Raw genomic sequence first — 26,706 nt, forward strand, 5'->3', positions numbered from 1 at the left:
TTACTTAGGCGTGTCATAGTTGAAGGGGGATATCCCAAAGAAGACCACTACCACGGTGAGGTGGGACGCCCAGGTAGAAAAGATCTTTCTCTGGCCCTGAGGAGAGGGAATCTGAAGGATAGCAGAAATGATGAGTATGTCAGATGCTGCAGTAAACAGGCAGGAGCTCAGGCCAACAGTGGCACTGGCCCCATGGAGCACAGACTCACTGACAGAAGTGTCTGAGAAGGAGAGCCTCAGGAGCAATGGGATGCCACAGAGCAAGTAGTGGGTCTGGTTTGAGTTCATACAGAGTAACTGTAGCTGTCCAGCACTGTGTGTGTCCCAGAATTCACCAGCCCACACATCCAGGACCAAGTCATTAAACAAACACAGACCTTCACACTCATGAGGATCCCATATTGAAGAGGGTGGCAAATAGCCACATAGTGGTCATAAGCCATAGTAGCCAAAAAGACACCCTTAATGCCAGCTCATGTCACAAGGAAGAAGATCTGAGAAGGGCAGCCCTCATAGGAGATGGTCTTCTTCTCCTGGAAGAAGTTCACTGGCATGACCAAGATGGTGGTAGACACGTAGCAGATATCCAGGAAGCTCAGATTGCTGAGGAAATAACCCATTGGAGTTTGGAGGGCAGGACTGACCCTGGTGGCCTGCATTATGAGCATGTTCCCTAGGAGAGTTGTCAGGTTGTCAGGTTGTCAGGTAAATGATCATGAAACCAGAAAGAACAAGCCCTGTCAGTTGGATGGTTGAAAAATCCCAGGAAGACAAATCCAGTGACATTTGTTTATTTATTTCAAATGATGTCACAGCTACAAAATGATAAGAAAAAAGAAACTATAATGAGAACTACTGAAAGCACCACTATTGGGTTTCTGAACTTGCAGAGCCATGTCAAATAATGTATACACAGCAGCCTGAAGAGGTATGCAGGAGTACCTTTAGGAAGATCACAACTTCGCACAGGGTTTTGTATGGCTGCTGGCTGGTAAGAATAAATGGAGACGTTTTAAAATCAGCAACAAGCTGTTAACCCCCATGTTAAAGTAAGCTCATTTCTCACTGGCTCTGCATTAGCTCCTTTCTAAAATTGCACTCCACTGTGTTAAATTCCTTTTTCTAAATATCTTATTTTTTAAGTAACACATTTTTATTATGAAAAATTGAGAAAATGCAGAAAGATATAAAGAAGGATAAAACCATCCACGGAATCAATGCTACCTTTCAGTATTATCCATTCCAGTCTTTTTCTCTATATATGAATCCTGATCTCTGCTTATGAGTTTAAAATATTAGGAGCACAAATTCCCAAAATTACACTGTATTATTCCATCACACAAAATAAATTTAGTATCTCTCTTTTGAATGAACATTTAGATGGCTTCTCTTCCTTTTGCTATTATAAATACTGGAATGAAAATTTTCAGACATGAGTATCTGTGAACATTTCTGATTATTTCTCAGAATTAAATTTTAAGTCAGCCTGGTTTTAGATAACTTTATTTTTCTCAATAAGAGTTAAAATATGTTTTTCAGGGTTTATAAGATATAAGAAATTTCAACCAATAATATATATTTTACTTATATATTTTTCTTTTTTCCTTATTAAATTTTAGTAGCCCTAGATTTAAGCTCAGAAACTATGTTCATCCTGAAAAGATAATTGATACAATTGCCAAATTTGTATTAAGCTATGCTTTCTAATCTCTGAAACATTATTGTGAACTGCAATTTTTATTTCTTTTTCTGTCTTGAAGGGAAGATGATATAGTAGAAACAGCGGGCTCTTGAGCCTAAAAGATGTGGTTTGAAATTCTACGTCTGCCATTTACTAGATGTAGACAGTGGAAAAGTTAGTTGATCTCTGTTCTTCGTTTGCTCATTGTATTCTGATATTAATGGTGTCTATCTTAACAATTGTTGAGAAAACTAATATGAGATAATATAAGTTATATGCCTGCTGCATTTTGTGTGCTCAATACTCTTTATTAGGTTAAAAAGTTCCAGTTTGTCCCTACTTTATTGATAGGTTTTATCATGAATGGATGTTGAATTTTCTTAGATGATTTTTCTGCATCTACTGAGATAATATACGTGTTTTCTTATTTAGTCTGTTAATATGGTAAATTATATGGATTGACTTTTTCAATGATAAACTAACTTTGCATTCCTAGAATCAATCTCAATTAATTGCAATGTATTATTCTTTTTATATACTTCTGGATTCAATTTGCTAATATTTTGTTGACGACTTTTACATCTATATTTATGATCTTTAGTTTTCTTGTAATATCTTTGTCTAGTTTTGTTATCAGGCTCATGCTGGCCATATGAAATATGTGCAGAAGTTTCTCTCCTCTTATATTTTCTGTGAGAAATTGTTTATAATTGGTGTAATGTGTTCCTTAAATGCCTGGTCAAATTCAACAGTGAAATCATATAAGCCTGATGTTCTCCCCACTCTCTTTGCCCTTCCCCAACAGGCCCCAGTGAGTGTTGCTCCCCTCCCTGTGTCCATGTGATCTCATTGTTCAGCTTTCACTTATAAGTGAGAACATGCAGCTTTTTATTTTCTGTTTCTGTGTTAGTTTGTTGAGGATAATGGCTTCCAGCTTCATCCATGTCCCTGCAAAGGGATATGATCTCATAACTTTTTATGGCTGCATAGTATTTCATGATGTATATATACCACATTTTCTTTATCCAGTCTGTCATTGATGGGCATTTGAGTTGATTCCATGTCTTTGGTATTGTGAATAATGCTGTAGAGAACATATGCGTGCATGTATCTTTATAATAGAATGAGTTAGGCTGGCCACAGTGGCTCACGCCTGTAATCTCAGCACTTTGGGAGGCTGAGGTGGGTGAATCATGCGCTCAGGAAATAGAGATCATCCTGGCTAACATGGTGAAACCCTGTCCCTTCTAAAAATACAAAACAAACAAACAAACAAAAAACAAAAACAATTAGCTGGGTGTGGTGGCATGTGCCTGTAGTTCCAGCTACCCGGGAGGCTGAGACAAGAGAATCGCTTGAACCTGGGAGGCAGAGGTTGCAGTGAGCCAAGATCACGCCACTGCACTCCAGCCTGGGTGACAGAGTGAGACTCTGTCTCCAAAAAAATAAAATAAAATAAAAAGAAAGAATGATTTATATTCCTTTGGATTCATACTCAGTTAATGGGTTTGCTGGGTTAAGTGGTATTTCCAGTTCTAAATCTTTGGGGAATCACCACACTGTCTTCCGCAATGGTTGAACTAATTTACATTTCTACCAACAGTGTAAAAATGTTCCTATTTCTCCACAATCTCACCAGCATCTGTTGTTTCTTGACTATTTAATAAACACCATTCTGACTGGTGTGAGAGGGTATCTCATTGTGGTTTTGATTTGCATTTCTCTAATAATCAGTGATGCTGAGCTTTTTTCATATGTTTGTTGGCTGCAAGTATGTCTTTTTTTTTGAGAAGTGTCTGTTTATATCCTTTGCCCACTTTTTAATGGGGGTCGTTTGCATGCTGGGCTTAATACCTAGGTGATGGGTTGTTAGGTGCAGCAAACCACCATGGCACACATTTACCTATGTAACAAACACGCACATCCTGCACATGTACCTCAGAACTTAAAAAATTAAAATAAAAAAAGAAAATAATGTCTACTAAGGCATTATCAAGTCAGTATGTTTAAGTTTTTCCAATTATCCTGTCCTTTTTTCCTTTCCTTTCCTTTTTTTTGTTTTAGTGATTTATTGTTTGAATAAAAATCTACCAAGTTTCAAAAAAAAAAAAAGAAAAAAGAAAAGAAAAGAAAAAAAAAGAAAAAAAAAACCCCCCAAGTCATATGGGTCTGGACTTTTCTTTTTTGGAATGTTTTAAACTAAACATTCAATTCCTTTAACATACATAGAACTATTCAGGTTATCCATTTCTTCTTGAGTGAGTTTTGGGACCTTCTGATGTCTTCAAGAAAGTGTTATGTTTCATCTATGCTGTCAAGTAGTAGTAGTCCATAATTATCCTTTTAATGTAGGGTCAGTATTGATTGCTCTTGTCTTATTCCTGACATTTATAATTTGTGTCTTCTGTCTTTTTTTCTTAGTCAACCTGCCTAGATGTTTATCAATCTTATTGCTCTTTTTAAAGAACTAGTTTATTTTCACAGATTTTTCTCTATTGTTTCAATTTCATTGATTTTTTTTCTCAAATCTTTATTGTTTCTTTACTTTTGTTTGCTTTGGGTTTGATATCTTCTTCTTTCTCTAAGACAGAAGTTTAGGTTAATGATTATAGATACAGGCTTTTCTAATATACACATTAAGTGGTATATATTTCTGTCTAAACCCTGCTTTAGCTGTATTTCAGAATTTTTGATTTATTGTTTTTATTTTCATTTAGTTCAAAATATTTAAAAATTTCCTTTGAGACTTTCTTTGCTTCATAAGTTATCTTAAAATGTATTGTTTAATAGCCAATATTTAGGAATATTCTAGGTATCTTTCTAATATTATTATTCTATATGGCCAAAGAATATGCTCTGCTTGATATTTATTGTTAATGAGAAAGGCGTGTAGAAGTTTCCAACTATAATTGTGCATTTGTCTATTTTTCCTTTCAGATCTGTCAGGTTTGGCCTCATGTAATTTGAAGTTCTTTTTCAGGTGCTTACACATAAAGGATAATGTCTTCGTGGAGATTTGATTTATCATTATGCAATATTCCTTTTAATCCCTGGTGATCTTCCTTCATTCTGAAGTCTATTTTGTCTAAAATTAATATATCCTTTGCCCACTTTTACTATGCAACATTTGCATAGTATATCTTTCTCTCTTCTTTTACTTTCAACTCTCCCCTCTCCTTATATTTACAGTGGGTTTCTTTTAGACAGTGTATAGTTGGATACTGCCTTTTAAAACCCAATTTGAAGGCTCTAGGGAAGAAAACCTTTCTGTTTCTCCCTAGCAGCCAGTGGTTCCTGACAATCCCTGTTGTTCCTCAGCTTGTAGCTGCATGACTCCAGTCTTTGCCTCTATTTTTGCATGGCGCTCTCGTTTGTGTGTGTCTTTATTTGTCCTCTCCTTTTCTTATAATGATGCCACTAACTGTGTTTAGGTCCCACCTTAATCCAGTATAATCTCCTATTAACTTAAATAATTACACCTTCAAAGGCCCTATTTCCAAATAAGATCACATTCTGGTGAGACATGAATGTTAGGGGAACACTATTCAACCCAATACATTTATCTTGATTTAATTCATTTCAAACACTCTCCATTTGTTTGTATAGATCCAAGTTTCTGACTTACAGCATATTTCTTATACCTGAAAAACTTTCATTAACATTTATTTAGAGTATATTTGTTGGCAACACATTCCCTGTTTTTATTTGTCTGAGAAAATCCTTATTTCTCTCAATAATTGAAGGATGTCTTCAGGTTAACAGGTTATTTTTTTTCTTTTTTCCCATTTAGCACTTTAAAGATGTCACATCATTTCATTTAGCACTGGTTGTGTAGTTTCTGATGTGAAATCTGCTGTATTTCTTATTTGTGATGCTCTGTTGGTTGTTTCTTTCCTCCTACTACTTGTCTCTTCCTTCTCAAATTCCAATTTTTAGACAGTTTGGTACTGTACCATATCTCTTGGATACTCTGGCTTAAAAATTGCTTTTAACTCTTTTTTTTCTCCTTGTGTTTGGTTTGTGTAATTTCTGTTGACTTATTTTCTTTTTTCTTTCTTTTTTTTTTTTAATTTTTGAGATGAAGTCTCACTCTGTCACCTAGGCTGGAGTGCAGTGGCGTGATCTTGGCTCACCACAGCCTCTGCCTCTGCCTCTCAGTTTTAAGAGATTCTTCTGCCCTCAGCCTCCTGAGTAGCTGAGATTACAGGCATCCACCACTGCATCCAGCTTTTTTTTTTTTTTTTTTTTTTTTTTTTTTTTGTAGTTTTTAGTAGAGATGGTGTTTCTTTCTTTCTTTCTTTCTTTCTTTCTTTTTTTTTGAGATGGAATCTCGCTCTCGCTCTGTCACCCAGGCTGGAGTGCAGTGGCACAATCTCGGCTGACTGCAAGCTCCCCATCCTGGGTTCACACCATTCTCCTACCTCAGCCTCCCGAGTAGCTGGGACTACAGGCACCCACCACGCCCGGCTAATTTTGTTTTTATATTTTGGTAGAGACGGGGTTTCACCATGTTAGCCAGGATGGTCTTGATCTCCTGACCTCGTGATCCACCTGCCTCGGCCTCCCAAAGTGCTGGGATTACAGGCGTGAGCCACCACACCCAGCCTGAGACAGGGGTTCACCATATTGGCCTGGCTGGCCTCGAACTCCTGACCTCAAGTGATCCACTCACCTCAGCCTCCCAAAGTGTTGGGATTACAGCTGTGAGCCGCTGCACCTGGCCTCTGTTGACCTATTTTGAAGTTCACGAATTCTTTCTTCAGCTGTATCAAGTTTATTGAAGAGCCTGTTAAATGAATTCTTCATCTTTATTACCGTGTTTTTAATTTATAGCACTTCCATTTGATCTTTTCTTATAGTTTTCACCTCTCTGCTGAAATCAACTATGTGATCTTGCAGGTTGGTTACTTTTTCCATTAAGGCTTCTAAGCGATTAATCATTATAATTTTAAATTCCTTGTCTCATAGTTTAAAAATATTTCTCATATTTGAGTCTGGTTTTTATGTATTGTCTCTTCAGGCTATATTTTTTCCTACCTTTGTTTTTAAGATGGGGTCTCACTCTGTTGCCCAGGCTGGAGTGCAGTGGTGTGATCATGGCTCACTGCAGCCTCAAACTCCTGGGCTCAAGCAATCCTCATGCCACAGTCTCGTAAGTAGCTGGGACTATAGGCATACACCACTATGCTGGGCCAATTAAAAAAATATTTTTCAGAGATGTGGGTCTCACTTTGTGTCTGCTTGGAAGCCAGGCTTTGGTGTAAGAATGGGCAAGAAGAGTTACAGAGTCTGCCTATTGTTGATAGTCCGTGTGCCTCAGGTTAAAACACCTTCGTTTGGTCCCAAAGAGTGGTTTGAGTGCTAAAAACAGATTAAAATGAAATGGTCTATAGCTAAAGATGTTTTGGAGCTTGGAGAAAATCCCTGAAGCGTTGGTTCACAGAGAGGAAGCCATGGTTGAAGCACTTTAAATCCATGGGTGGTGAGGATGTGTGAGGATATGGAATCAGTTTGGGCAGGCTGGCTGGATGGTGGGATCATTAATTAAAGCAGGAAATACATGAGGTAGAGCAGATTTAGGGGGAGGAGATAGTAGATTAGATTCAAATAATGTTGAATGTTAGGTAATTTTGGGATCTCCATGCAGAAATTCCTAATAGGCTGTTCAAAATACAGGATTTGGTCTCAGGAGACAGGCTAGAACTGCAGATAATAATTTGGGAGTCATCCTGAAGACAACTGTTGCAGCAACAGGTGTACATAAATTCAATCAAGAAGAATAGATAGAGTGAGAGGAGAGGAAGGCTAAGGTGGGAATCTTGCGCTCCTCAGTGTTTACAGAAAATGTGGTGAAGAGGTATCCAGAAAGGACTTGAAAATACTCAGAACCCTACCTACCTCAGCTATAGGCATTGCTTTTCCTAAGTAATTTCCCTAAATAATAAGCATTTCTCTTATTAATCCCTTATTAGCAATGATTTACAGTAAATCACCATTGGAACTGAGCTGGGAATCTGCATGTACTCCTGGAAATTTCTGATGTTATGTGTGTGTTTTATTCTGTTTTCTCTGTTAACTGCATAAACTTTGAGTCATTCGAAAATCAGGGACTTTTTTTTCACTCCTCATATCAAAAAGGTAGATATGAAAATCTCTTTTATAGGTAGATGTCTAGATGTATTCACAGGAAGAAATGAAATTCCTCATGGAAGGTGGTTCTGTAAGAGTTTACTTTGGGAAACTGATCCAAACATCACCCAGTCTATGGATATCTAAATTAGAAAACTGAATATAAATTTTCAGGGATTTTCTAAAATATGGTTTCTGAGGTTGCACACACTGCTTATTATAAAGGTCTTGAAATGTGACTTCATATTAGTTCAAGTCAGTGCCTGAGGAACATATTTATAGGGCATTAAAAAAATCTGTATACGTATGTCTACATGTAACTTTTTGTCTTTAGTTTAACTGACTAATCTAATTTCTTGTGGGCCAGGGGATAAGGTGGGTAAGTAGTAATGTGAATTTTTTCTTACTTTTTTTTTTTTTTTTTTTTTTTTTTGAGAGAGGGTTTTGCTCTGTCGGCTCTGTTGCCGAGGCTGGAGTGCAGTGGTGCAATCTTGGCTCTCTGCAGCTTCAACCTCCCAGGCTGTCAATCCTCCCACTTCAGCCTTCTGAGTAGCTGGGATCACAGGCACGCACCACCCCACCTGGCTAATTTTTTGTATTATTAGCAGAGACGGGGTTTGGACATGTTGCCCAGGCTGATCGCAAACTCCTGGATTCAAGTGATCTGCCAACCTCAACCTCCCAAAGTGTTGGGATTACAGGGTGAGCCACTGTGCCTGGCCTTATTTTTTCTTATTACTCATCATCCCTGATGTAGTTTGGATATTTCATGCCCTCCAAATTTCATGCTGAAATTTGATCCCAGATGTTGGAAGTGAGGTCTAGTGGGAGGTTCGGCTCATGGGGGCAAATCTCTCATGAACAGCTTGGTGCCATCCTTGCAGCAATGAGTGAGTTCTCATTCTATTAGTTCACATCATGACTGATTGTCAAAAAGCCTGGCATCTCCTCCTCTCTCTCGTTCTTTCTCTCTCACCACTTTACATGCCAGCTCCACTTCCCTTTCTGTCATGATTGGAAGCTTCCTGAGACCCTCACCAGAAGATGCTGGTGCCATGCTTCTTGTACAGCCTCCAGAACTGTGAGCCAAATAAAATTCTTTTCTTTATGAACTACCCAGCATCAGGTATTCTTTTAGAGCAATGCGAAAAGGACTGAGACGATCACCACCGTCATCATTAAAATTTATTATTAGCAATCACCACCTATGCATGACACTTTCTGTAATACAATATACACTTGTCCCTTAGAATTTAAATTCTTATTCCTAGGAATAGGCAGCCTCATTGAAAACCCTCTCCCGTATAATAATGACTTTATTCTCCATGATCACATGGAGATAGATAGATTTCATAGAAAAAAATAATTTGAGGGTGATTTTTCTTAGACTGGTTCTGTACCAAAAAATTGGCTTTTAAAAAAATCTTGCTTAGGCTGGGCTTGGTGGCTCACACCTGTAATCCCAGCACTTTGGGAGGCCGAGGAGGGCGGATCACAAGGTCAGGAGTTTGAGACCAGCCTGGACAACATGGTGAAACCCTGTCTCTACTAAAAATACAAAAATTAACTGGGTGTGGTGGCGCACACCTGTAATCCTAGCTACGCAGGAGGCTGAGGCAGGAGAATTGCTTGAACCTGGGAGGCGGAGGTTGCAGTGAGCCGAGATCATGCCACTGCAAACCAGCCTGGGCAACAGAGTAAGACTCTATCTCAGAAAACACAACAAACAACAACAACAACAACAACAAAAATATATATCTTTCTTAATAGTTTCAAAGTATGCTTTTCTTTAATGATTAAATTGATTTTAGTATAATGCATCCAACGAAAACCCAATGAGTTTCTTTGAAAAGATGCAACATTTTTACATACCTGAATTCAAACAGTATTTTTCAAACTGAGTAATGGATAGAAACAAACATTATATAATAATAGCTAACACTAGTTAAATCTCTATTATGTGCTAACTTTTTACGTGTATTACATCTCAGCTTTTTACATTTATTAACTTATTTGATTCACATAATAACCTATAAGACAACCTACCATACCCGTTTTGGAGATAAATAAACTGAGGCACAGAGGGTTTAAGTCATATAGTAATTATTAGTAGTGATACTGATAATATCTTATATTTGCAAACTGCTCTATAGTCTTGAAAGCCCATGCATTCTTTGATTCTGAGAATTCAAGGCACGTGATTCATATGCCAGTACAGCTTTCATTAAAAATTCCAAATCTCGGGGGCTTCAGGAGCTTAAAGTATTTAAATTTCAATAGAAAGTTGGTACTGAAGTTAAGCATAAATAATTTTTAAATCTAAATATAAACTGTGGAAAATAAACAAGCGTAGAGGTCTTAAAAGAGGATTTTTTTTGTTTGTTTGTTTTGGCAATAAATGAAATGTTTTGTTGACTAACCTTAAGGGGTTTATTTCCTCAAAAGAAACAAAATGAGGCATACATTAACTAGAGTAACTGATGTGATTTTGAAAATCCTTATAGCACATCAGGGTAACATCTACTTATACTTAATTTCAGTAACACAAAGCAATTATTAAACTTTTTAAATTGAATTTTCATATTGCCCGGTAAATTGCTGATCTACTTAAACCACACGCGCGCGCGCACACACACGTACGCACACACGCACACGCGCACACGCACACGCACGCGCACACACGCACGCATGCGCGCTCTCACACACGCGCAGAATACCAGTATGCAGGACAATTTCTCTAAAAGAAAACCCAAATTATTTCAGGTGCTTGTGGTAAAGTTAATTTATTGCCATGAATTTATGAATTATTTTCACCTGGCCTCGATTTCTATTTGTATTCTCCCCCATAATATGAGTGCCTGGAACCAGATGGCATATTCGGAGGTCATCGTGCAGGCCAGTGCATTCCCAAACTTGAATGTGCATTAAATAACCTGCAGTTCCAGTAAGTTCCCAGGCAACACCAATGCTGCTGACCCAGGGACCACACTTGAGCAGCAAGTGTAAGCTATTTCCACCTAACAGAGCTACGCTTACCCCTAAAATTAGTAGACTAAGTCTTTTCTTAATAAATTTGTTAAGAAAAATTCTCCATTGCATCTCAGAAATTTATTACAGCATTTAATATTTCTTTCATTCCTTTATATCTCACCTGCATTTCTCCTAGTGTAAAGGAAAAAGGAAAGACAAATTGCTACCTCTTATGACATGTAAGTGCCTTCTAGCTATAAAATTCTTCAAGCTATGAAATTCTTATTTTCTTTCAGCATTTTCCAATAATCTTTCTTTGGTAGTGGCTAGTTTTCAATTCAAACCAATTTAGTTCCTCCATAGGGTCTAATACAGCTCTATAATAGGTATTATAAAGAGACCCAAAGGGGAGTAAGACCTTATTCCTGTCTTCAATAAGCAAACAATCTAATGGGAAGATAAACTACAATATGAGACAGAAAGCTTTGTGACATTTTGTTTACTTTTTAAATTATTATTATTTTTTTCTTTATTAATCTTTGGTCAGATAGCCCCTGGCTAAACAGTTGTAGGAAGAGGACACTCAGTGCTTGCTCAGAGCCCCCATTTCCATCTTAAATACAAATACCTTGAAGTTACAGTCTGAGCCTTTCAATTCTGTATGAAAACGTAGCCTGGAGCCTCATGTACAAGCACGGATTCAATAAATGTTTGATGAATATAGAAGCACCGTAAAGAACGTCTGTAGGATTAGAGATATCAAAAGCTTTTTAAAGACATAGCACTATGGTGGACCTTAAAGGATTTAAACAGGCAGAAATATGGGGATAATCATTTGAGGTAAAGGGAGCAGAGAAGCAAAGCCATGGAGGCTGGTACCCAGAATTGGCTCCTTCCTTCTGAGTTGCTCCAACTTTTGTCTACCTCCTATTTGTCTCGAATCACATATTCTTTAAAAATTATGAAGGGAGTAACCTAGAGATTTACTTCTGTTAGAGTATGATTTAGGCTTCTGTTTCATTGCTTCCTAAACAAAGATCCAGACTGGTTGACCTCTGAGGTCCCTTCTGTCTCAACAGCCTATAGTGGTGATAAAAAAGATGACCTTGTTGTTCTCGCCTATTCAGCACTGGACACCTTCCTGGAAAATATGTGATTAGCCAGTCAAGGCCACCTCAAAGTAAGGCACTGTGTTTTCCTATCCTCTTGTATGTATTACTAATACCAACACTGTTCATCTTATTAATACTTGTTGAGCACGTGCTCTGTGCCAGGCAATCTTCATGAATTATCCCATTTATTCTCAAAACAACTAAAAAGTGTAAATACTGCTATTAACCCCATTTTGCAGATAAGAAAACTGAGACTTTAAGAGTTTATCCTGCTATTCTGAATTCAGAGTCTCATTTTTGACTACTGAGCAACACCCCCTTTTCATAACAATGTATGAATATTCAGTTACATGCTCACAACTCTATTTGCTTCATTCCAAGAATTTCTCAGTAATCCACTTGGCATATGAATTGAAATCTCCACCTTTTTACTTAATTGAAGTGTGTAAATGTAAGTATAGAGACCTGATAACTATTCTTTCTTTTTTTTTTAACATTGCAACTTCTTATTTCATTAATTGCATTTAGACTACTTACGCAAGCATTTTATAATACATAGAGTAATGAGATGACAGTACTGGAGATATTCAAATAGAGGCTGGATAGCTGCATCTCCTGCAAAGATTAACTCATGTCTCAAGTGAAGATCATTTGAGTTGATTCTTATAGTCCTTTTTAGCTCCAAATTCCACTGTTCTTTCAATGTGAAAACATAGCATTTTTATGACCATGAAAATGTCATATTTCATAAGATCAGATCAGACCAAGAATATCAATCATCTCTTAGTATTCACCTACCTTGTGGAAATCCACTTTTGGTGTTTATGAACATCTTCCAGGAAGGTAAACATTTCACATGTCCAAAAGCCTCCTTGGCTCCAATGTTATGTTATCTATATATATATATATCCCTTATTTTATGTTATTTATCAAATAGAGATTTTAAAATGTTTTATTTTGGAGCAATTATAGATTCACAGGAAAAGTTAAGGAACTATATAGGGAGTCTTGTCCTTAACATTTCATTTTTAAAATAAAAACTATATAGGAATTTTAAATTTCAAAAGTAGCATGTGCTCACTGAAAAATTTCACGTAAGTGAAAAATACATAAAATGTAAATGGAGTATCTTCCCTTTCACAGAACACTCTGCTCTGCACCACTGTTCACAGTGTGTTATTTGTATATGATTGACTGAATAACAGAAACAAACAATCCCAGTTTCCCTTCCATCCCTACATAGCCCTGTGATGGACAGTAACGATAGCCCCAATTATAATGGTGGCTACTGCTTCTTAAGTACTTACAAGGTACCAGGAGCTACACTGGGTGCTTTGCACACACAGTCTCATGTATGTATCACAACAACCTTATATAGTAGGAATTGATTAAGATTTGCAAGTAAGGAAACTGATGCTTTTTTTATTATTATACTTTAAGTTCTAGGGTACATGTGCACAACGTGCAGGTTTGTTACATATGTATACATGTGCCATGTTGGTGTGCTGCACCCATTAACTCGTCATTTACATTAGGTATATCTCCTAATGCTATCCCTCCCTCCTCCCGCCACCCCACGACAGGCCCTGGTGTGTGATGTTCCCCACCCTGTGTCCAAGTGATCTCATTGTTCAATTCCCACCTATGAGTGAGAACATGCGGTGTTTGGTTTTCTGTCCTTGGGATAGTTTGCTGAGAATGATGGTTTCCAGCTGCATCCATGTCCCTACAAAGGACATGAACTCATCCTTTTTTGTGGCTGCATAGTATTCCATAGTGTATATGTGCCACATTTTCTTAATCCAGTCTATCATTGATGGACATTTGGGTTGGTTCCAACCCTTTGCTATTGTGAATAGTGCCATAATAAACATACGTGTGCATGTGTCTTTATAGCAGCATGATTTATAATACCTTTGGGTATATACCCAGTAATAGGATGACTGAGTCAAATGGTATTTCTAGTTCTAGATTCTTGAGGAATAGCCTCACTGTCTTTCACAATGGTTGAACTAGTTTACAGTCCCACCAACAATGTAAAAGTGTTCCATTTCTCCACAACCTCTCCAGCACCTGTTGTTTCCCGACTTTTTAATGATTGCTATTCTAACTGGCGTGAGATGGTATCTCTTTGTGGTTTTGATTTGCATTTCTCTGATGAGCAGTGATGATGAGCATTTTTTCATGTGTCTGTTGGCTGCATAAATGTCTTCTTTTGAGAAGTGTCTGTTCATATCCTTTGCCCACTTTTTGATGGGGTGATTTGATTTTTTTCTTGTAAATTTGTTTGAGTTCTTTATAGATTCTGGATATTAGCCCTTTGTCAGATGGGTCGATTGCAAAAATTTTCTCCCATTCTGTAGGTTGCCTGTTTACTCTGATGGTGGGGAAACTGATGCTTCAAATTACCTGGCTACTATATTAGTGGCTGGGATTTAACCCATGCCCATCTGACTCTAAAGGCTATACTCTTTCCAATTCCCTGTTCTGCATTCCATAATTCCGTAAAATAAAGAGAGACAGAAAGGACCAAATAAGAAAAATGCCTACCTCTTTTCAGTCTCCTGAGAATCAGTTCAATCAGTAGCAACAACAAAACAAAACAAGTCAAAACAAAAGTTAATGCTAACACTGATTAAATGAATTTCTTGGAATTAAAAAAGGATGAAATTATTGACTTATTTTTCCACTAATTATATTTACTGTATCAGCCTCATGATGAGACTATATAGGATTTATTGGGCACATATTTCTCAACATCTGTCTCTGCCTGAAACATGACATAAATTTGCATTTCTTAACCTGTGTTAACTTTGACAAGAGGGTAACTGTATAGAGGTCTTACAGAAAATTGCACTCCTCCCAAGCCTATGCCAGAGGTAGCATAGAGCCACTGGCAAATTCTGAGCACCCCTCATGAACATGTATGTCAGAGTGGAGAAGGACTGGTCTGCAATGCCCTGCCTATGAGAAGGTGTTTTAGGTCCTTGACCCTGGCATCACAGAGTCTGATACTCCCAGTGGCATCCAAGCTAAACAGGGACCCAAAGCTTGGGGCTCAAAGACTGTTCACGAACAACTCAGGTGGAAGTCAGGGGAACAGGAAAGATATAAAATCCAGCACTTTAGTCAGACCTACAGAGAAAGGTTAAGAAGGGACATCTCAGCTGAGCACTGGAGAACTTTTCTGTTCAATGGTTCTGGTGCAAACATCTTAGAGACCTGAGGAAAAGAACAGCTTGTTGGGGCATAAATGTGGCACCATGGCCCTGTAAGAGCAATGGTTCCAATGGAGACCATGTGGCACGTTCTGTTCAGTTCCCAGCCAGAGAGCAGCAACTCTGCTTCTTTCTTTCCCAATCAGTAATCTCTAAGGCAAATGATTGGGGATGAAATGATTTACAAATAGCTTTAAATATTTATTTCTAATAAAAAGAATCATAGGTAAAGTAAGTCATTCACAAGCTTCAAGCCTTTATTATAGTCAATAAATTGCTTGCAACACACCTCTCCGAAACATCAATGTGTTGCCACATAAAGATGGGAACCCCTGGTTAGCGAATAAATGTTTCCAAATATATGTTTTGTATGAATTTAATCAAATTTCTTTAGACAATTATTTTATCTGCACCTATTGTTGCACTGTAATGTGTAATAGTGGAAATATATCCCTGTGCTTTCTCCTGAAAAATTATTCCTTTCTGTCCTGCTTGTCAAAAATAGAATACTAATACTTTGCATTTTGTATTATGCCATGAAAATTTTTTCACTTATATTATCTCACTTAAATAACTCAGACATTCCTTAGGTTCTGGAGTAGATAATTTCTAAAGTAAGTTCTACTCTAATTCTATAAGTTGTACTGTCGAAATGTATACACACAGAAAATTTGTTAATATATGTCATTACATAAATGTTACCAAAATGGTAATAAAAATATGCACAATATACAGTGTGTTACTAAGGGGTAGGTATATCCTGACATTGGGCAGTTTTTCTTAATCGTGATGATAAATAAATAAATTACGTACCACTGAGCCTCACTGAAAGGCTTTGATTTCTGGCTTTGGGGGTGGGGCTTGTGCTCCCAACACTGCTATGGAGAGAATATTCTTCGATACAGCTGGCTATTGAACTCCATGCAACATGAAGGGACCTGCCATTCCAGGAGCTGCCAACGGCATAGTCATTGCCTAATGCAGGAACCAAAAATCCTCTCTGATCACTCTATGATTCATTCTTCTAGGATGGCCATGTATAAATGCCTGTGGACTGTCCTTTAGGGAGTATCCATCTAATCTCTCTCTAAGCAAATGTTCTGGGACTCCTCCAAGTACAAACATAACTCAAGGGCAACAGCTTGATTAGAAAGTGTAGAAATGAAGAGCAATTAGTTCTCTCTTGGATTCATTAAGGTTGTGGCTATCATCTTTTCCCAGCACACAGTGAGGAGATCAGCTTTCTAGCTCTTTGGAGACACTGTGAATAGAGTTTGGTACTGGATTTGTTGTCAGGAGTTGTGGTGGCTAAAGCCTGAAAGACAGCCTTGTCCTCCTCCTAGTTAGTGAGTGAAGGCATATGCATGGATGTGGGTTTATTTGATTGGGTTTTACAGTACATGAGGGAGTGTTTTCTGTTTGTTCTGGTGGCCATGGCCATGGGCTTTGCTTGGACCTAGCCTCTTCATGCCACATGCCCCACCGGAGGAACGTGTATCTGGAGCCACAGTACTGCAACATGTCTGCTGTCTCAGCTTCAAGCGGCTCCTAGTTAGGGCTGCCCCCTGCATGCAGTGCTTCCCTTCTTTCCTGCTGGCACCACTTAGACCTTTGTGGCCCCTGATTTCTGGTCCTGCCATTGCTCATAACCTGGTGATGGCACTGCTTGTTGTGGAGTTCTGAAGGGGAAAATGGCAGAGCCATCAAATAGTTCTGTAGGGCCTACATGTGGAGAAGGTATAAGTCTGAAAATCTTGCAGTATTTTCCTGCACTGAATTAAGATAAAAACATTAGACAGTGTTAAGTCACTAAAGCTCAAAAATCCCCTAGCAACGGGTTTTTCCATGTGCGAAGAAGTAGCACAGAAATGGAGATTATTAAAACCCTTAGGGTCATTAGCCTTCAGGGAAATGTAAATCAAAATCGCATTTGACATAGGGCTTCATATATGCCAGGATGCTTATAATAAAAGGCAGACATAACAATAAGTGTTGGTGAGGATGTAGAGAAATTAGAAACTCCACTCACTGTTCTTAGTGCCACTGCTTTGAAAACAGTCTGGAAGTTCTTTAAAAAGTTAAACATAGATTTACCATATGATCCAACACTTCCTTTCCTAGCTATACACCCAGGATATATAAAAATATTTGTCTACCAAAAATTTGTACATAAATTTTCATAGGAGCATTATTCATAAAAAGTTAAAATAACCAAAATGTCTATCCAGTGATAAATGGGTTAATAAAATGTGGTGTATCTATATGATGGAAATTATTTAGCAGTAGGAAGGACCGAAGTACTGATACATGCTGTCATAGTGATGAAACTTGAAAACATTATCTCAAGTGAGAGATGCTAGACATACCAGGCACATATTATATGATTTCCTTTATATGAAACATCCAGAATAGCAATATCCAAAACCACAGAAACAGGTTAGTGGTTGTTTAGAGCTACAAAACTGGGGGCAAATAGGGAGTGACTGCTAGTTTTTGGGAGTGCATGATTAAGATGTTCCAAAATATCAGTGGATTAGAGAACAGAAAGCATGCAACATCACAGTGTGTTAAGTGCTCAACACAGGTATAGCTGTTTGTCCTGGTGGGATGGGCATCAGAGTTGTCAAAAGATGCTATGTGGAGTGAGCACAATTATAATTGAAACTAGAATGTTCATATTTTTCTCTAATCCAGAATGTGATCTAGTTGCTGACCTCACTAGAGAATCTGTGTTTTCCTGTCAACCTCCTCACTGCACTCTTGACCTCCTGTTTCTCAGGCTGTAGGCGCTGGAGTTCAACGCTGGGGTCACAACACAGAAAAGCACAGAGACCAGGATGTCTTTGTCCAGGGAGCACCCTTCTCTGGGCCTGTCATAGTTGAAGTGGTGTGTTGCAAAGAAGACCACCACCATGGTGATGTGGGAGGCACAGGTAGAGCAGGCCTTGCTCCTGCCCTGAGCAGAGGGAATCCTAATGATGGTAGACATGATGAATATGTAGGACATTGCTATAAACAGGCAGGGACTCTGGCCGGTGGTGGCCCTTACCACGTGGAGCACAGACTCACTGACACAGATGTCTGAGCACGAGAGCTCCAGGAGCAATGGGATGACACACAGAAAGTGGCTGATTGGGTTGGGTTTACACAGAATGAATGTGGCTGTCAGTGCTGTGTGTGTCCCAGAATTGACCAGCCCACACATCCAAAACCCAGTTACCAAACAGTTCGGAGCTTATATTGAAGAGGATGACAAATGTCCACACAGTGGTCATAAGCCATGGCAGCCAGCAAGACACCCTCAGTGCTGGCTCATGACGCAAGGAAGAAGATCTGGGAAAGGCAGCCCTCATAGGAGTTGATCTTCTTCTCCTGGAAGAAGTTCACCAGCATGACCGGGATGGTGGTAGACCTGTAGCAGATATCCAGGAAACTCAGGTTGCTGAGGAGATGAGACAGTGGAGTGTGGAGGGCTAACTCTGGCAGCCACCACTATGGGCATGTTCTCCCACAGAGTGTCAGGTAAATGACCAGAAGGCCCAGAAAGAACAAGCCTTGTAGGTTGGAGAGATTGGAAAATACCCAAAAGATGAATTTGGTGACATATGTTTGATCGCTCATTTCAACTGCTGTCACAGCTACAAAACAAAGAAAAAAGAAACCATAGTGAGAATATACTGAGAACAACCTCAAATGGGTTTGTAAATGTGCATGGCCATGTCAAATAATGTTGGACATAGATCAGCCTGGGTAGGGATGACATGTAGGGTTGACCTCAGGGAACCAACACTACACACTACACACGTCAGCTCATTTTTTCTTTTTATTATTTTTAATGTTTATGGTTTTGGGGGTACAGGTGGTTTTGGTTACATAGATGAGTTCTTTAGCAGTGAATTCTGAGATTTTAGAGCACCCCTCACCTGAGCAGTGTACACTGTACCCAGTGTGTAGTCCTTCATCCCTTACCCACTTCCCAACCTCCCCACTGAGTCCCCAGTGTCCACTATATTACTCTGTATGTTTTTGCATCCTCATGGCTTAGCTCACACTTATAAATGAAAACATACAGTATTTGGTTTTCCATTCTCAAATTACTTCACTTGGAATAATAGCCTGCGCTCCATCCAAGTTGCTTCAAAAGACGTTAGTTTATTCCTTTTTATGGCTGAGTAGTATTTCATGCTGTATATATACCACATTTTCTTCATCCACTCGTTGGTTGATGGGCACTTAGGTTGGTTCCATATCTTTGCAGTTGTGAATTGTGCTGCTGTAAACATGCATGTTCATGTGTCTGTTTCATATAATGACTTCTTTTTCTTTGATAAATACTCATAGTGGGATTGCTGGATCGAATGGTAGATCTACTTTTAGTACTTTAAGGAATCTCCATCTGTTTTCCATAGTGGTTGTAGTAATTTACATTCCCATCAGCAGTGTAAGTATTCCCTTTTCACCACATCCACTCCAACAGCTATTGTTTTTCGACTTTTTCATTATGGTCATTCTTGCAGGGGTAAAGTGGTATCTCATTGAGGTTTTAATTTGCATTTCCCTGATGATTAGTGATGTTGTCAGCTAATTTTTTTTTTTTTTTTCGCCGTCTTGCTCTGTCGGCAGGCTGGAGTGCAGTGGCGCAATCTTGGCTCACTGCAACCTGCGCCTCCCGGGTTCAAGCGATTCCTGCCTCAGCCTCTTGAGTAGCTGGGACTACAGGCACGTGCCACCATGCCTGACTAATTTTTGTATTTTTAGTAGAGATGAGGCTTCACCATGTTGGCCAGGATGGTCTTGATCTCCTGACCTTGTGATGTGCCCGCCTCGGCCTCCCAAAGTGCTGGGATTACAGGCATGAGCCACTGCGCCTGGCAAGTAATAAAACAAATTTCATTACAAAAATTTAAGAACGTGCAGAAAGCTATAAATAATTTAATCATCTGCAGAATCAGTCAGTACTACCTTTCAGTGTATTTCATTGTAGTTTTTTTCATTTTACATACATCTTGCTTGCTGTAGCTTTAAAATATTAACAGTTTTTCCAAATTGGAAAAGAAGAACTGAAACTACCTCTCTATAAGTATGGCATGATCATATATAGAGAAAATGTCAAACCATCTTCTGGAAAACTACTAGTGCTAATAAGCAAATTCAGCAAAGTTGCTCACAGCACAATCAGTTGCATGTTTGTATACTAGCAATGGCAATTCAAAAAGGAAATTAAGACATTAATTCTACTTACAGTATATCTAAAAGAATTAAGTAGTTAGAATAAATCTTACTAAGGAGATGAAGAACTTGTACACTGAAAACTACAAAACATTGTTGAAATAAATTAAAGAAAAACCTAAATGAAATATATGTTACGTTCATTGATAGAAAGACTTAACATTGTTAAGATATCAATACTACCCAAAGTGATCTACAGATTCAGTGAAATCCATATCATATTCCAGCAGCCATTTTCACAGAAATGTAAAAGCCCATCCTCAAATGTTATGGAATTGCAAGGGACCCTGGATAGCCAAAATAACCTTGAAAAGGAAGAATAAAGTTGGAGGATTCATACTTCCTGGCTTTGAAACTTACTATAATGATACACTAAACTGAAACAGTATGGTACTGTAATAAGAACAGTCATAGACTGATGGGATAGACCAGAGAGTTCAGAAATCAACCTCCACATATATGGTTAATTGATTTTCAGACTTGCATGTCAAGTCTATTCAGTGGGGGAAAGAACAGTTTTTCCAGAAAATGGTCCTAAGAAAACTATATATCCACATGCAAAAGAATGAAGTGGGGCCCTTAACTTACACTGTAAACAAAATTAACTCAAAATTGATCAAAGACCTAAACATAAGAGCTAAAACTATAAAAGTCTCAGAAAAAAATTGGGAACAATCTTCTTGTCATTGGATTTGGATTTGGATTATTATTTCATAGAAATAACACCAAAAGTACAGACAACAAAAGAAAAAGTAGGTAACATTTACTTCATTGAAATTAAGAAAGTGTCATCCAAAGGATGCCATCAATAAAGTAAAAAGGCAATCTGTAGAATGGAAGAAAATATATGCAAATCAGAAATCTAGTAATGCATTAATATTCATAATATAAGGAACTCCTACAACTCAACAACAATTATAAAAAACCAACCAATTCAAACGTGGACACAGGACTTGAATAGACATTTCTCCAAAGAAGATACACAAATAAGGGCATGAAAAGATGCTCAACACCATTAGTAATTAGGAAAATGCAAATCAACACTACAATGAGATACCAGTTTTTACTTACTGAAATGGCTATAATAAAGAAAATGGAAAACAACAAATTTTGGCGACAACGTGGAGAAATTTTAACCCTCATGAATTGCTGGTGTTAATATAAGATGGTGCATCTGCTTTAGAAAACATTTTGACAGTTCTTCAAAAAGTTAAACATAGAACTACCATATGATCCAGCAATTCTGCTCGTAGGAATACGTCTGAAAGAATTGAAAGCAGGTACTCAAACAGATATTTGTACATCCAAGTTCATAGCATCCTTGTTCACAAATGCCAGAAATAACCCCAGTGTCCATCAGCAGATACAAAATGTGGTATACATACAACAAATTGTTATTTAGCCATAAAAAGGAATGAAATTTTGATGTATACTACAACATGGATAGACCTGGAAGACATTATGCTAAGTAAAATAAGCCAGATGTGGAAAGATATATATTGTATTGGTACTCCACTTATATGAAATACCTAGAACACGCTAGTTAATGGAGACAGAAAATAGAATAGAGGTTACCAGGGGCTTCAAGGTGAGTTGAAATGGGGAGTTACCGTTTAATAGGTACAGAGTTTATGTTGAGGATGACGAAAGACTTTTGGTTATAGATAACAGTGATGGTTATACAATATTGTGAATGTATTTCATGCCATAAAATTGTATACTTATAAATGGTCAACTAATAAATATATATATTTTACCACAATTAAAAATAAATGACAAAAAATTATGAGCTTCATTTCTTAGGGATGCATTGTGATTCATCATATGAAATAAATTGCATCTCCTTTTTGATTAAACATTCAGATTGTCTCCATTCCCTATGAATGCTGTAATTTCACACAGCTCCGATTATCTCTTCAGAATAAAATTTTAAGTCTCTGTTTTGAAATATACTAATTTTAAAAAATCACTTGGGTCATTTATCTTTTCAGAGATTAAAAGGTATAAAAATTTTAAATTAAACATGTATTTGGATATGTTACCTTATTAAATTGTATTAATCCAAGATTTATCCTCAGCCCAACATTACATATTTCTTGAAAAAAAGTTGATAGAATTACCCACTTTCTATTAAGCTATCATAGGCTTACAATCATTTTTATGAACTGTAATTTTCTCATCTTTTTCAATCTTAGGAGGTGATATGTTGGAAAAAGTGGGCTCTTGAATCAGATAGACGTGGATTGTAAAATCCTATTTCTACTGGTTACTAGGTGTAGATGGTGGATGAGTTAGCTGACTTCTTGGTTCCTCAGTTTGCTCATTGTATTCTGATCTTATTCAGGCCTATATCAGAGTTGCTGGAAGAAGTAATATGAGATAAAATAATGTGCCTTGTACTTAAGGAGGTGTTCAATCAACTGAAGCTGTCAATGCTATTATTTTGTAGTCCATGTAAAATATTTCAGGATAAAATATTTTCTTCGACTCTGCCTTTCAAATTTTACAAATGCTGTCATTTCTCACCACCATCACTAGTGATACCCCAGTCCAAGTCACCATTTTGTCTTGCCCAGACTCCTGCAGCAGACATGAGCAAGCACTTTACAAAATAATATATTTAAATGCCAATAACTTAGGAAAGATGCATCAACATCAGGTAAATGCAAATACAAACAATGTGAAATAGGAGCAGTTAGGACATCCTTACCTCATTCCTGATCTTAGGGGGAAAGCATTCAATATTTTACCATTTTACTAGCTGTAGAGTTTTGTTTAGATGTTCTTTATTTTATCTTTTAAGTTTAACTTTTATTTTATTTATTTATTTATTTATTTATTTATTTATTTATTTATTTTGAGATGGAGTCGCGCTCTGTCACCCAGGCTGGAGTACAGTGGCACAATCTTGGCTCACTGCAACCTCTGCCTTCTGGGTTCAAGCGATTCTCCTGCCTCAGCCTCCCGAGTAGCTGGGATTACAGGCACACACCACCGTGCCCAGCTAATTTTTTATATACTTAGTAGAGACGAGGTTTCACCATGTTGGCCAGGCTGGTTCGAACTCCTGACATTAGGTGATCCGCCCGCCTTGGCTTCCTAAAGTGCTGGGATTACAGGCACGAGCCACCTGTAGGTAAACTTACACATAGGTAAACTTGTGTCATGGGGGCTTGTTGTAGAGATTATTTGTCACCCAGGTATTAAGCTTAGCATCCTTTAGTATGGATCCTCCTTTTTCCTGATCTTTATCTTCCCACCCTCCACTCTCCAGTAGGCTCCAGTGTCTGTTGTTCCCCTCTATGTGTCCATGTGTTCTTATCATTTAGCTCCCATTTAGAAGTGAAAACATGTCGTATTTGGTTTTCTGTTCCCGTGTTAGTTTGCTAAGGATAATGGCCTCCAGCTCCATCCATGTTCCTGCAAAGAACATGATCTCATTCTTTTTATGGTTGCATAGTATTCCATGGTGAATATGGGCCACGTTGTCTTTACACGGTCTATTATTGATGGCCATTTAGGTTGATTTTACGTCTTTGCTATTGTGAATAGTGCTGCAGTGAACATATGCATGCGTGTGTCTTTATAATAGAATGATTTATATTCCTTTGGGTATATACCCAGTAATGGGATTGCTGGGTTAAATGGTATTTCTGTTTTATATGTGGCCAACAATCGTGAAAAAAAGGCTCAACATCACTAATCATTAGAGAAATGCAAACCAAAACCACAATGAGATACCATCTCACACTAGTCAGAATGGCTATTATTAAAAAGTCAAAAAATAACAGATGCTGTTGAGGTTGTAGAGAAAAACAAACACTATTGGTGAGAGTGTAAATTAATTAAACCATTGTGGAAGACAGCGTGGCGATTCCTCAAAGATCTAGATGTTCCTTAAAAGTTAAAGAAGTTACTGTCTATCTCTTCTTTACTAAGAGTTTTTATCATGAATAGGTGTTAAATTTTGTTAAGTGATTTTTCTGGATCTTTTGAGATGTATTTTCTTATAATCCTACTTCTGGGACTCAACTTGTGTATATGTTAGATATTGTACAATAGTTGTCTGATACTCTGAGATTTTCTTTTTGTTTTTTTACTATTATTTCTCTTTGTGTTTGGGTCTGATGATTTCTTTAACATATATTCAAGTTAACTGATTCTTTTTTCGGCTGATGAACCCATAAAAGGTGTTCTTCATTCCTTTTTATTTTAGCATTTTCATTTGATCTTTCTCATTGTTTCCATCTGTCTGCTGAAATTATCTGTCTGATCTTGCATGTTGCCTACATTTTCCTCCAAATTCCTGAACCTGTTAATCATAGTAGTTTAAAATTCCCTGTCTGATAGTTTTCTTATCTCTTTGATATCTTAGTCTGGTCTAATGTTTGCTTTGTCTCTTCAGACTGTTATTTTCTTACCTTTTTGTATGCTTCATAACTTTTTGCTGAAATTAGGAATGTTATATAGGACAGTAGAGAATGAGGTAAAAGCACTTTTTTGGCTTGGACATGAGTATGTCTCTTCTTCTGCTAGACCTCTAGACCTCTAATGTTGGAGCATGTGCTAATCTAGTTAGGGGTTGGGCTGAATTTGGAGTTTGTGTTGAGGTGTTTACCCTCAGTGCGCTATAGGCTTCAAATTTCTCCAGTGGTATCTTGTGCTTGGGCCATAGGAAAGTTTGCCAAAGGTTTTTGTTTGTTTGTTTGTTTGTTTGTTTTAGTTTCTACTCCCTGCTTGCCTTTGGGTCTTCCCTTTACATGACTAACCCCAGAAATAACCCTTTTCCTGAATATTTTGAGATGTATTCCACTATTGATTTTACTCATTGCTTGTTAGCCTGGCTACCAGGGAGAAGGGGGAAGGTGTCCTGTCATGTTCTGGGTAAGCTCCAGTCTTAGGTACTGTGACTGGGCCTTGGGGCATGAGTTTCACAGTGATCCTGCCTTTCGTCCAGCTGTAGTGCTGGGCCTAACACACGTTTCTGCCCCTCCCTGATGGGTCAGACTTTTTGGTCCCTGTCCCTTTTTCAGCTACAGTGAGTTTCCACAGTGCCCTGAGGTGACAGCTTTCTAGTTTTGCTTTGCAGATTGTGGCTTTTGTTCTGTAGGAAAAATATGGGAAATGGGTCATGGAGAAGTTTTGGCACTGACTGCTCCTCCCCCACCCTCCCCACACTGCAACATTAGGGAAGCTTTCTCAGAATACTTCTTGGTCTTCACTGTGAGCGTCTGGTGGAGTTCATGGTGGAAAAGCAAAAAGGTGCAAACCTTATGTCTATGGCCCCCAGGGACTTTGCTTACTCCTTAGCGATTAATTAAATTCACCAAAAAGCTGCGAGTCTTCTTACCAATTTTATGGCATCTGATGGCTACTGCCTCAGGTTAAAAAATGTTTAGGTCCTGTTTCTCCCTGCATGCTTCTAATCTCCCCAGTTTTCTATTTAGTCATTTGCCTTGCAACCTCACTTCCCTGATGGGTTCAAGAAAAATCATGAATTCACATTATGTCCAGCTTTGTTGTTATAATGCCGGGAGCAACATTCTTCCAGCTGTCTAAACCTACGAGTCAAAACTGGAAATCAATTCAGCCTCTCTTGAAAATTATTTGGCAGTTTCTAACAGTCAAACATAGTTACTTTATGATTCAGAAATTCCACTTCTAGGTATACACCCAAGAAAAGTAAGTGTATGTGCATAGAAAATGACTTGTATAAAACTGTTCAAAACAAATTTCTTCATATAGCACAAACTAGAAATCAATGGTATGCTTATCAATAGGAGAATGGATACAAAAGTATAGTATATACATATGGGAATACCATATGGTAAATTAAAATATTGATACATATTGATAAATCTGTGATCTAAGACCCCAAAATAGATGCCCCTTTATCAATTAGGATGACCCAAGGATTAGGAAAACAAAGTTAGTTTCCTTACTAGTCAAGCTCTGGGCCTGGCTGGCCTCAGAAATTTCTAAATTTTTATGACTAAACTCTCTAACAAATCAGAGCAATTAGCTCTGATTTACAGCCCAGACCACTACAGCTCCGATTGGGCAGAAGACTGGCCTTACAAACATTCTTCTCTGATAAGCAATTGCAGGCCCAAAGCCAGTTTCACCCAGCTTATAGAGGCTACACACCAACCACCTTCATGGCCTACAGTTTACCTTTTGATGTAGAGTCAAATTTCATCTCATTTTAATGCTAAAGCTCTGCCCCCAAAGTGAACATGGGATGTACGTTAAATGTATATTTATCCATTATGCATGCACTCAACTCCCCTCATAAATATGTATAACTTTTCTTCCAAACCTGCTGAATATCTATGATAGAGGCCCTGGAAAGGCATAAAACCCAACC

At 38.0% G+C, this 26,706-nt stretch overlaps 2 pseudogenes; both read right to left on the reverse strand.

Annotated features, from left to right (window-relative positions):
- On the reverse strand, positions 1 to 16,750 carry LOC141409891 (olfactory receptor 5V1-like; annotated as a pseudogene).
- The window catches only part of LOC141409893 (olfactory receptor 5V1-like), an 18,953-nt pseudogene continuing 8,919 nt past the window's right edge, over positions 16,673 to 26,706 (reverse strand).

The sequence above is a fragment of the Macaca fascicularis genome, chromosome 1, assembly GCF_037993035.2.
Source record: "Macaca fascicularis isolate 582-1 chromosome 1, T2T-MFA8v1.1".
In the NCBI taxonomy this organism is placed as follows: domain Eukaryota; kingdom Metazoa; phylum Chordata; class Mammalia; order Primates; family Cercopithecidae; genus Macaca; species Macaca fascicularis.